Below are 11,811 nucleotides of genomic sequence, written 5' to 3'. Positions count from 1 at the left end.
GTAAAAGAGAGAGAGAAAGAGGCTGATATTCTTTGGTTTATGCAGAAAGCCAATAAATCCTTTGACACAAGGCTTGCACTGCTCCATGTAGGCACCAGGCGCCCTCTCAAGGGGGTGAAGGCACAGTGCTCCTTCACCAGAGGGTCTTAGAAGCCCGGGCAAGAAAGTGAGCTCAGTGAGCCTCTGTGCTCCAGAGAATTAGCGAGAGAGAGAGAGAGAGAGAGAGAGAGAGAGAGAGAGAGAGAGAGAGAGAGAGAGAGAGAGGGAAGGAGGGAGGGAGGGAGGGAGGGAGGGAGGGAGAGGGAGAGAGAGAGACACGGGGACCCAAGCTCTGATGGAGCAAAGGTATTTTATTCAACATTGTGTGGGTATTTATACTATCTTACAAGGTAGCTATTTTCAGCAGAGATAAAAATCAAAAGTCCAGATTTACAAATCATCATAAGGCAATACATATCAAAGGGAGAGAGGGTTGTAAATAATCACTTTTACCATATAGTTCATAAAAACAAAGAGGGTTGTAAATAGTTACTTATCACCGTTTGGAAAAACTAATGAAGGAAATGCATTCATTCCTAAACCCCTGGGAGTAGTTTGCTACTCCACTTAATTCATGAATATTCAGGAATTAATAAGGGACAGAGGATTCATGACAGATCCAAAATAGCACACAGGAAGCCTCCTGTTAAATGCTTCCTGACAATCTATTAAATTAATATGTTGCTGCACCACACCAGGCTTCCCTGTCCTCCACTATCTAGCAGAATTTGTTCATGTCCATTGAGTCAGAAATGCTGTCTAACCATCTCATCCTCTGCCACCCCCTTCTCCTTCTGCCTTCAATCTTTCCCAGCATCAGAGTCTTTTCCAATGAATCCACTCTTCACATCAGGTGGCCAAAATATTGGAGCTTCAGCTTTAGTATCAGTCCTTCCAATGAATATTCAGGGTTGATTTCCTTTAAGATTGATTGGTTTGATCTCCTTGCAGTCCAAGGAGCTCTCAAGAGTCTTCTCTAGCACCACGATTTGAAAGTATTCATTCAAATGCATGTTTCTAGGAATCTATTAATTATTTTCTTATGTTGTCCAATTTGTTGTAATATAATTTGTTTATAGTAGTTTCCTACGATCCCTTGTATTTCTGTGGTAATGTCTCTTTTTTTCACTTACAATTTTATTTACTTGAATCCTCTTTTTCTTGTTTAATAGATTTGTCAATTTTGTTTACCTGTTCAAAGAACCTGGTTTCTTATCGTCTTCTACTGTTTTCCTATTCTCTATTTTATTTATTTTTGCATGATCTTTATTATTTCCTTACTTCCACTAACTTTGAACTTAATTTGTTCTTGTTTTTCTAGTTCTTTGAGGTATAATGTTAGGATGTTCAATAAGGTCTTTCTTTCCTTTCTTTCTTTTTTTTTTAAATTTAGGCATTTATAGCCATAACCTTTCCTCATTAAACTGTTTTTTGTTGCATTCCCAAGTAATGATGTGTTATGTTTTTATTTTATTTTGCCTAAAGATTTTTTTTTTACTTCCATTTTGTTTTCTTCTTTGCTCCATTGGTTGTTCATAAGTGTGTTGTTTAATTTTCATGTATTTGTAAAATTTCAGCTTTCCCCCTGTGATTGATTTCTAGTTTCCTATCATTACAGCAGGCAAGAAAGAACTTGATATAATTTATTTCTCTTAAAATTTGTTGAGAACTTGTATTGTGGCCTAACATATTATCTAGCTTAGAAAATGTTCCATGTGTACTTGAAAATGGTGGGTATTCTTTTGCTGTTGGATGGAATATTCTATATATGTCTGTGAGGTCTATTAAGTCTATAATCTTGTTCCAGTTTGCTCTTTCCTTATTGATTCTCTGCATGGTCTATTCATTGTAGACCCTGGGTAGTTAAGTCCCCAAATATTATTGCATTGGTGTTTATTTCTCCTTTAGTTCTGTTTATATTTGGTTTATGTATTTATGCTGGGTACATAAATATTTATAATTGTTATATCTTCTTGGTAAATTGATGCAGAAGGCAATGGCACCCCAGTCTAGTACTCTCGCCTGGAAAATCCCATGGACAGAGGAGCCTAGTAGGCTACAGTCCATGGGGTTGAGAAGAGTCAGACACGACTGAGCGACTTCACTTTCACTTTTCACTTTCATGCATTGGAGAAGGAAATGGCAACCCACTCCAGTGTTCTTGCTTGGAGGATCCCAGGGATGGGGGAGCCTGGTGGGCTGCCGTCTATGGGGTTGCACAGAGTTGGACACGAATGAAGTGACTTAGCAGTAGCAGCAGCAGATTATACAATGACCCTCTTTGTCTCTCAGTTCATCCCACCCTTTCCGTCCCCCACTGTGTCCAAAAGTTATAGCTTTTGACTTAAAGTCTATTTTGTCTGCTATAAATATAGCTTCTTTCTTTTGGTTTCATTTACTCAGAATTTGTTTTTTCACCCCTTCATTTTGTTCTGTGTGATATCTTTATAGTTAGTGTGTCTCTCTTCTGAGCAGCGTATAGTTAAGCCTTGTTTTATTATCCATTCAGCCACTTGATTGAAGAATTGAATTTAAATTTAAATAATTACAGATGTGTAAGAACTTACAAATGCCATCCCCTGTGGCTCATGGACAGACATCCTGATGGATTCTGTGATGCAGTTAGTGACATTTATCTCCCTTTGGTCCCCTCTGAGAGTCCTTTCTGACACTTTCTGAGTTGCTCCCTACCACTGTCATACCACACATTTAAATATTCCCCTTCAGTCTGTCCAACATTGGAGTTTTTGCTCCAGTAGTGTGTTGAAAACTCTCTGCTGGACTCCTGGATTTCCACAAGGCTCTCTTGTTCTTTGGTGATTGTCTAAGTTGGTTGTATTAAAGGAAATACAGAAGAAAATTCTTATTCTGCTATGATGATAATATCACTCTGGTCCAGTTTCTTTCTGCATGAATTTTTACTTTCTAGTTCTTTTTGCTACAGTCTGTGAGTTCATTTGTCCAAAAGGTACAAATGCAGAACTGTGAGGTGAATGAACTGAGAGCCTGTGATAGATAGTGAAGAAAGTCAGAAAGAGAAAAACAAATAGCTTATATTAACACATACATATAATCTAGAAAAATGGTATTGATGAACTTATATGCAGGTAGGAATGGAGACACAGATGTAAAGAACAAGGTTTTGTCTCCTAATTCAATATGGACTTTAAGCCCATAAAAATTATTTAGTGTAATATTTTCTCCCCCACTCCTTCCCAGGGGAACAGTAATGTAATTTACATGTTTAACACTCTGTTTTCACTTCCTTTTAAAAATCTATAATACGGGAATTTCCCTTCTTACCTGTTTGGCTATGCATTTTAAAAATTAGGTAAAATTTTTCCATCCCTGAGTGAATGTACGAATGCTTTTTCTGACTGGGGGTTATACCTATGTGAACTGGGAAACAGTTGCTAGGAGAGCATGTTAGAAGAGTGAGCAAAAACCTCTAAAGGGAAATCGAGACTGAAAGCCAGGATATAATTTAGATCTTAGTGCTTATTTATTTTTCTGTCACAAACTGATGTTTAGCTGCCAGGAAGATACCCAAAGAAAGCTGCTGTAGGTGATGCTATTAAGGGATGGGATAGTCAATGACCCATGGTCCACAGTTCTCAGTAATTGTCCTTCCCACATGGAAAGTCATAACCCATTCATCTCCTGGAAAATCCATGAACATACAATTAAAATAGAAAGCAGAAAGCTTCAGATTGAATTGTCTGATTCTTGGGGGCCCCTCTGCACCTGCCATCCCCAGGGAGTCTAGGCCACTTACCAGATGGTGTTTTTACACATGGAGGAAGGGCAGCTCCCTGTTGTAGATGCTACTCAGATATCTGTCAAGAGCCTCAGTAAGTCATCCTGTGCCTCTGTCTCCCCTCAGACTCCAAGATTAGGCTTACCTCTACTCCCCACCACAAAAATGGCAATGCCTTCTGTAGAAGGGGTTTATAGCAACTTTTACCAATACTGAGGAAACTGGTACTCTTTGTGAAGACGAAAAATTTGAGCTCTGTAAAACTTCAGTCTCTTAAAACAATCATTATCTGAAGCCAAAACTTACTTCTGCCCTTCTCTAATTGAGCAAATATGGGGATAACTCTTTTAGAAGCTGGATCTCTGGAGCATCCTTTTTTTTTTCTTTTAAGTATTTGGTTGTGCTAAGTCTTAGTTGTGGTACACAGGATCTTTATTTGCAGCATGTAGGGTCTAGTTCCCTGACCAGGGATTTGAATCCAGGCCCTCTACATTGGGAGTGCTGAGTCTTACCCACCAGACCATCAGTGGGAAAATCCCTGGAGTATCTCCATCTTTACATCTGCCAAGGAGGTAAGGGAGAACAACTTCGAGGCATTCTTAGTCTGAAATCTGTGTCATGCTAATTAGCCTATATAGGACGCCAGTAGATCTCTTGAAATTAATTAATTGAATTGTAGAGAATCTGCTGGGCAGAGGGGTCTGTTTCTGCCTAAATAACATCTGTCTGTATAGACAACATCCCTATTTCCACTAGCCAATTCTTTTCCAGAAATTCTCCAACAAACATTACCTCTGTGCATGCATGCGAAGTAGCTTCAGTCATGTCCGACTCTTTGCGATCTTATGGACTATAGCCTGCCAGGCTCGTCTGTCCATGGGATTCTCCAGGTAAGAATACTGGAGTGGGTTGTCATTTCCTTACCATTTCCATACCTATCAAGAGAGACTTATCATGTTGTTCAAAATAATTATCACTTAGTTCAGTTCAGTCGCTCAGTCGTGTCCAACTCTTTGTGACCCCATGAATTGCAGCACACCAGGCCTCCCTGTCCATCACCAACCCCCAGAGTTCACTCAGATTCACATCCATCGAGTCAGTGATGCCATCCAGCCATCTCATCCTCTGTCGTCCCCTTCTTCTCCTGCCCCCAATCCCTCCCAGCATCAAAATCTTTTCCAATGAGTCAACACTTCACATGTGGTGGCCAAAGTACTGAAGTTTCAGCTTCAGCATCATTCCCTCCAAAGAAATCCCAGGGCTGATCTCTTTCAGAATGGACTGGTTGGATCTCCTTGCAGTCCAAAGGACTCTCAGGAGTCTTCTCCAAAACCACAGTTCAGAAGCATCAATTCTTCGGGACTCAGCCTTCTTCACAGTCCAAATCTCACATCCATACATGACTACTGGAAAAACCATAGCCTTGACTAGATGGACCTTAGTCGGCAAAGTAGTGTCTCTGCTTTTAAATATGCTGTCTAGGTTGGTCATAAATTTTCTTCCAAGGAGTAAACGTCTTTTAATCTCATGGCTGCAGTCACCATCTGCAGTGATTTTGGAGCCCCCCAAAATAAAGTCTGACACTGTTTCCACTGTTTCCCCATCTATTTCCTGTGAAGTGATGGGACCGGATGCCATGATCTTCATTTTCTGAATGTTGAGCTTTAAGCCAACTTTTTCACTCTCCTCTTTCACTTTCATCAAGAGGCTTTCGAGTTCCTCTTCAATTTCTCCCATAAGGGTGGTGTCATCTGCATATCTGAGGTTATTGATATTTCTCCTGGCAAGCTTGATTCCAGCTTCTGCTTCCTCTAGCCCAGCGCTTCTCATGATGCACTCTGCATATAAGTTAAATAAGCAGGGTGACAATATACAGCCTTGATGTACTCCTTTTCCTATTTGGAACCAGTCTGTTGTTCCATGTCCAGTTCTAACTGTTGCTTCCTGGCCTGTATACAGATTTCTCAAGAGGCAGGTCAGGTGGTCTGGTATTCTCATCTTTTTCAGAATTTTCCACAGTTTCTTGTGATCCACACAGTCAAAGACTTTGGCATAGTCAATAAAGCAGAAATAGATGTTTTTCTGGATCTCTCTTGCTTTTTCTATGATCCAGTGGATGTTGGCAATTTGATCTCTGGTTCCTCTGCCTTTTCTAAAACCAGCTTGAAATAATTATAGTAACTATTAAAATTACTACCACAACTACTACCACACAATGATGATGACCTTCCCAATGACTACTTCTATACCTATGTGTACTGCATATATATAATATATATATAATGACATTTAATCTGTCAGAGTGACCTTGGAACCCCACATTCAACCAGATACATCCAGAGATCGCTGAAGTTTACCAGCCTAGAGAAGTTTACCTTTTCTATCCTAACTATCCTAGTAGTCAACTTCCTCAAATAGGAGATGCTATGTTTTTCCCTTCTTAGTTGTATTTCATGACAGCACTCTTGGTTTCAATTCTGACATACTGGTTTGGCACTGTACTTTGTGTCCTATTCAAGATATTGAAGAGAATTTGCAGAGATTACTTTTGCTCTGCATCTTAGAAAATATCTTTCTGTACATTACCACCTGCGGAATCTCCAAGTCAAGCATCTACGTGGTTGCACCAAGAAACTTTTCTATCTATGCATAAATCTGCTTTCCTCTGCTACCTGTGACTCCATCTTGCTTGTGGCTAATTATCTCTGCACAAGGGATTTTTAAAAATCTCTCACTTTGGTTCGGAGAAGGCAATGGCAACCCACTCCAGTACTCTTGCTTGTAGAATCCCAGGGACGGGGGAGCCTGGTGGGCTGCAGTCTGTGGGGTCACACAGAGTCAGACATGACTGAAGTGACTTAGCAGCAGCAGCAGCAGCAGCAGCAGCAGCAGCAGCAGCTCACTTTGGTTAACCTTCCCCCTCTCCCCCCCACACAATTTCACTTTTGCTGTTACAGTCTTAAACATTAAGTTACCCTTTCTTCCACTGTACTAGTAGCTTCCTAATCTGGCTGCAGTCCCTAGTGTGCTTCCAATTTTCGGTGTGCTTTCAGTCTGCGTCTTTCCACAGGCAAATGCCTGCCATCTGTCAGACACAAAACAGCATCCAGGAACTTCCTTGATGGCCCAGTGACTAAGTCTCCACACTCCCTATGCAGGGGGCCTAGGTTTGGTCCTTAGTTGGGGAATTAAATCCCACATGCTGCAACTAAGAGTTCACAAGCCACAACTAAAATATTCTGCATGCTGCAACTAAGATCTGATGCAGCCACATAAATAAATACTTATTTTAAAAAATCAGCACCCAGATGGAGCATGTCAATCATCTCAGAGGACTTGTTGCCACTATTGTGGTCCATCCACCTCACTATGACAATGATTGTCTCTAACAACTCAGTATTTCTCCTTTCCACCTACAGTACTCACCTTCATACAAACCGTGAAATTTATCCCACACCATTTATGGTAGTACCTTAGGAAATATTAATTTCCAACCAAACAGGCTACATTTCTGTATAGGACATATTGGAATTAATGAAAGATTATGAATATTTTGAAAAACTTCCTCAAATGTTGATGAAAACATACCTACCACTAACTCCTCCACCATCTTTTACTTTCTCCTCTCTCTACTCTCTTCTCTAATTTGCTTCCACCCATCAAAATTCTATGACTTTCTTGCTGACCAAGAAGAGGAGGAATTATAGGCCAACTAGGAATACTTCTAGCAGGTAAGGACTTGATGATCGGTTCTGGTCTCAGGGAAAGAAAACTTACCCTGTTCGAAACACTTAAACCATTTATGCAGATAGTTAAAGTAGCATTGGATGGCTTCTCTGATAGCTCACTTGGTAAAGAATCCACCTGCAATGCAGGAGACTCAGATTTGATCCCTGGGTTGGGAAGATCCCCTGGAGAAGGGAAAGGTTACCCACTCCAGTATTCTGGCCTAAAGAATTCCATGGACTCTGTGGTCCATGGGGTCGCAAAGAGTCGGATATGACTGAGCAACTTTCACTTTCCCCTTAGCAATATATCACAAACATCTTTTATTCCTATAAAATATTCTTCTGAAGAGTCATTTTAATGGCAGCTTGGTAGTCTGTGTATAATTTATTTTCAAACTGCCTTTGTTGGGTGTTTTTAGCATTTTCTTTTAACATGATTATAATGGTTCATAACATCACCTATATACATCAGCATTTCCCAAAATAAAACTACATTTATAGCGAATGATATTAAGTGTTCACCTGAACAGATAACATTGAGTCTATGATTATTATCTAACTATCAGTCAGTCTCCAGGTTACAAACATCTATGATTTTGTGATTTAAAGTTTCATGTTGCATAAGGTCCAAAAACACGACTTGCATCTGCCTGGACACCCTAGCAGTCTGTTCTATATAACATTTATGAGGACTACATATTATCAGGATGAGAATGACAGTAGGCTTTAATATGATGCATGCTTTGTAGGGTATAGCCATATTAAGACCAGTCTGTGGTACAAAAAGCAGTATGGTTTAGAAATAGGGGAGGGGACAATGTTTGCAATGATATAGAGCAAGTGCTTTGAATCTTGGTGAAAATCTCATTCTACAAACTTAGAAAAATCTCACCTAAGACTTAGGAAAATCTCACCTAAGAAACCTGAGCCATTTTAACAATGGCCCTTCTATCTTAAGGGAAGATTAGAGACAATACTTCATAGTAACACATCAAAGTGTTTAAAAGGCAGGCTATGGAACTGAACTGCCTGGGTTTGACTCCAAGTTGTTACTACTAGAAATTGACCATGTTGATCTTGATGGCTTTTTTTTCTGGTTTGCCTCAGTTACTTCAATTGCATGAAAGGTAGAGCTCGGATTTTACAAGTTTACTGAGTATTAAAAATAACTTTGTGAACATAAAGCTCTTTGAATGTATTCAGCTTATTAATAACCATATATAAGCATAAGCTATCATCAGCGTTAAGATGTGGAATTTCTCTGCCATTGAGAGGATCATCTTTAATTTTCTTGGCATCTACAGAAAAGAAGATAGTGGTGAGACATTGAAGAGCTCTTCTACTTCCTTTTTTGCTAATTGTGCAAAACTTACTTTGAAAAGTAGTTTCATTTCCTGATCATGGAATTCAGCAGGTGGTTGTGAGAACATCTCAGCTAGCTGAACCAGGCCTTCACACTGTTATGGTCATTGCTGATAATCTTGGGGAGCTAACATGAATTTAGAACTGATGTGGAAGCAGGATGAGATCTCCAGCTCCTGAAAGAGCTAAGGATTTCTCAGAGCCCAGGGACCAATAGAAATGCTTGGGTCGCTGCTTCCAGCTTAGATTTCAAAGGCAGATGCAAAACAGTGGCCCTGGGAAAATCTTGTTGCAATACATCCTAATTCTAAATGTTCAGGGCAGGCCCCTTTACCATTTATTGACCATGAATGCAGTGAATGAATGAATCTGTTTTATCTTAGATCTCAGAGAGTAATATGTTCTCATAAATAAAAATTTCATAATTTCAAAATTTCATAATGCTTAATACCTCTCCTTGAAAAGTATTTAGATAGTTATCAACAAGATTTTGGCTTAAAAGATGTATTGGGACCTGTAGCTAATGTTCCTTTGCTTAATCATGGGCAATGAGGGAGAAGAGGGCTGCTGCTGAGAAGCAAGATTCCTTTTTTCTACATTCAGTAGGCACTAAATTCGGTAAGTCCCTTACATATGAACCTTCAAGCTGTAAACTTTCAAAGGTGTGAATGTGTTAGGGGAAGCACACTGATTGAAACCGCCCACCCTGGCCAGGCACCAGAGTAACCATTTGCATGAGCTGTTTTATGACAAGAGATCCTAATAAGGAATATGGAACAAATAAGCCACCACCAACCGGAAGAGTTCGGGCAAGGTTGAAAGGAGACACCACGTGTCCATCCACTTCCCAGAATCCCTCTCGCTAGCGTACATCTTGGCTGAGCGATGCGTGTGCCACCAGGAAAGACTGAATTAGAATGATTGGCCAATGACTACCCGGAAACTAATCCCATCACCATAAAACCCGAGACTGTGAGCCACGCGGCAGAGCAATTCTCCTGGGTTCCCTTACCCTACTGCTCTCCAACCGGCTGCCCTTCCCAATAAAATCTCTTGCTTTGTAAGCATGTGTCTCCTCGGACAATTCTTTTCCGAGTGTTAGACAGGAGCTCAGTGTTGGGCCCTGGAAGGGGTCCCCTTTCCTGCAAAAATGTGCTTGCCCTCCATCTCCTATTGCTGATAATTCTTCAGAATGACCATGTGTCTATCATTGCTTCTTTTACTCTCTATCAGGAGTCAGCAAACTTTCTCTGTAAAAGACCAGAGAGTAAATAGTTTAGGCTTTTCAGGTCTCTGTTGTAACTTAGTAAACTCTGTCATAGCAGAAAAGCCACTATGGACCATCTGTAAATGAACAGGCACAACTTTGTCTCAATTACACTTGATTTACCAGAACACGCAGCTGATCAGCTCACAAGGCACTGTCTGCTAGTTTTGACTCTAGGCCATTATGCAATTCTGAATTTCTTCATATGTGTGATTCTTTTCTAACATTGCATGAATAAAGATAATTTCATCTTACAGCTTGATTTAGAACTGTGCTAAACAAAAGAGGTAAATGAAGACAATGTTTTATTCTATACACAGAAAATCCACACGAGCCAAGACTAAATCTGAGGAGCTGGAGAATTGTTCCCTTGCTTATCCAATGATAACCACCAAGTGGGAGGGTCTTTGTGGGCTCTAAGGAATTGTACTTGGATAAACAGATCCCTGTCTCACCTTTAACTGTGAGACATTAGGGGAACAGGAATGTATAGGGACACTTACAGGAGTTTTAGCTTTCAGCTTCCTCAGGAGCAAGACTCATCTCTTGCATTCACTCTATCCTTTGAATAATTCTTAGTGACCGACTCAAAGTTTCAGTTAGTCAACTATACCCCAAGCCTGTGAAGTTGCTCATTATGAGCCCTTTCAATAGCATTTCAAACCATGACTTAGAATATTTCTTTCCTATCTTGGAAAGCATTATCCCTGGGAATTTTTTCCAGATTCTAGGTGAAGACTCTAGTAATGGTTTAAAGATTGGCTTCATTGTAAGTCTCAGGGCCAAGTCCCCATGGGATCTAGTCTCCATCTATAAAGGAGAGCAAAATTCTTGAATTAACCTATTGTTACTGCAATGCACCTTTTCTGCTCTTCTAATTTTATTGAACAACAGATTGTCCCTCAATATTCAACAAGTAAGTCTAGTTTTCCACCTGTATTAGTCAGTAACAAACCTCACGTTTTTCTCAAAAATTAAAATTCTAGATTCCATAAGTTTCTTGTGGCATTTGGCTCTGGATTTACAGTGATACTTCAGGAAGTATGACATCTCTTTTATGACTGACCTTTCCTTCCTTACACTATACATCCAAATTCTGGTAATCATGGTGTAATTGGACAGTGGTAGGGAGAATATTTTCATTTGAGATATAGCTTAGTTCCTCACCTTGGGATCAAAATCCTCAACTATAATCCTAAAATATAATGCAGATGTGACAAACACAAAACGTAGTTTGGTACCATAAATAAGTGAAGACATAAGGTGGAAATTAGATAATCCATGACCAATCTAAAAAGAGCAGCCCTCGGGGAGGATGTTTGTATTTGGTAATGAAATTTTTTTTCACAATTATCAGTCACGTAAGAACTAAACCTTGGATTTAAACTCATATCTTCCTCATTATAGATTCAATGAATGGACAAAAACATTTTGGAAGCATTTAAGAAGAAAGTTCTGAGAACTGAAATTACTGGATCTTATTCTAGTAACCAGCTTATTCTGCAGTTATCCAGGCCACTTTGTGGTTTCACCTAGCTAGTTAAGAAGAAGGAACAGAATATGAATTTATTATATGGCATAGAGCCTTAAAAGATGGGAAGAAAGCATGAGCTATGGGAAAGCAAATGCCCACTAAGGACAATGGTCCCCTGTGTGAT

This window comes from Ovis canadensis, chromosome 1 (assembly GCF_042477335.2).
Source record: "Ovis canadensis isolate MfBH-ARS-UI-01 breed Bighorn chromosome 1, ARS-UI_OviCan_v2, whole genome shotgun sequence".
NCBI classification, from domain to species: domain Eukaryota; kingdom Metazoa; phylum Chordata; class Mammalia; order Artiodactyla; family Bovidae; genus Ovis; species Ovis canadensis.
The sequence above is the reverse complement of the archived record's forward strand: the minus strand, read 5'-3'. Positions refer to the sequence as shown.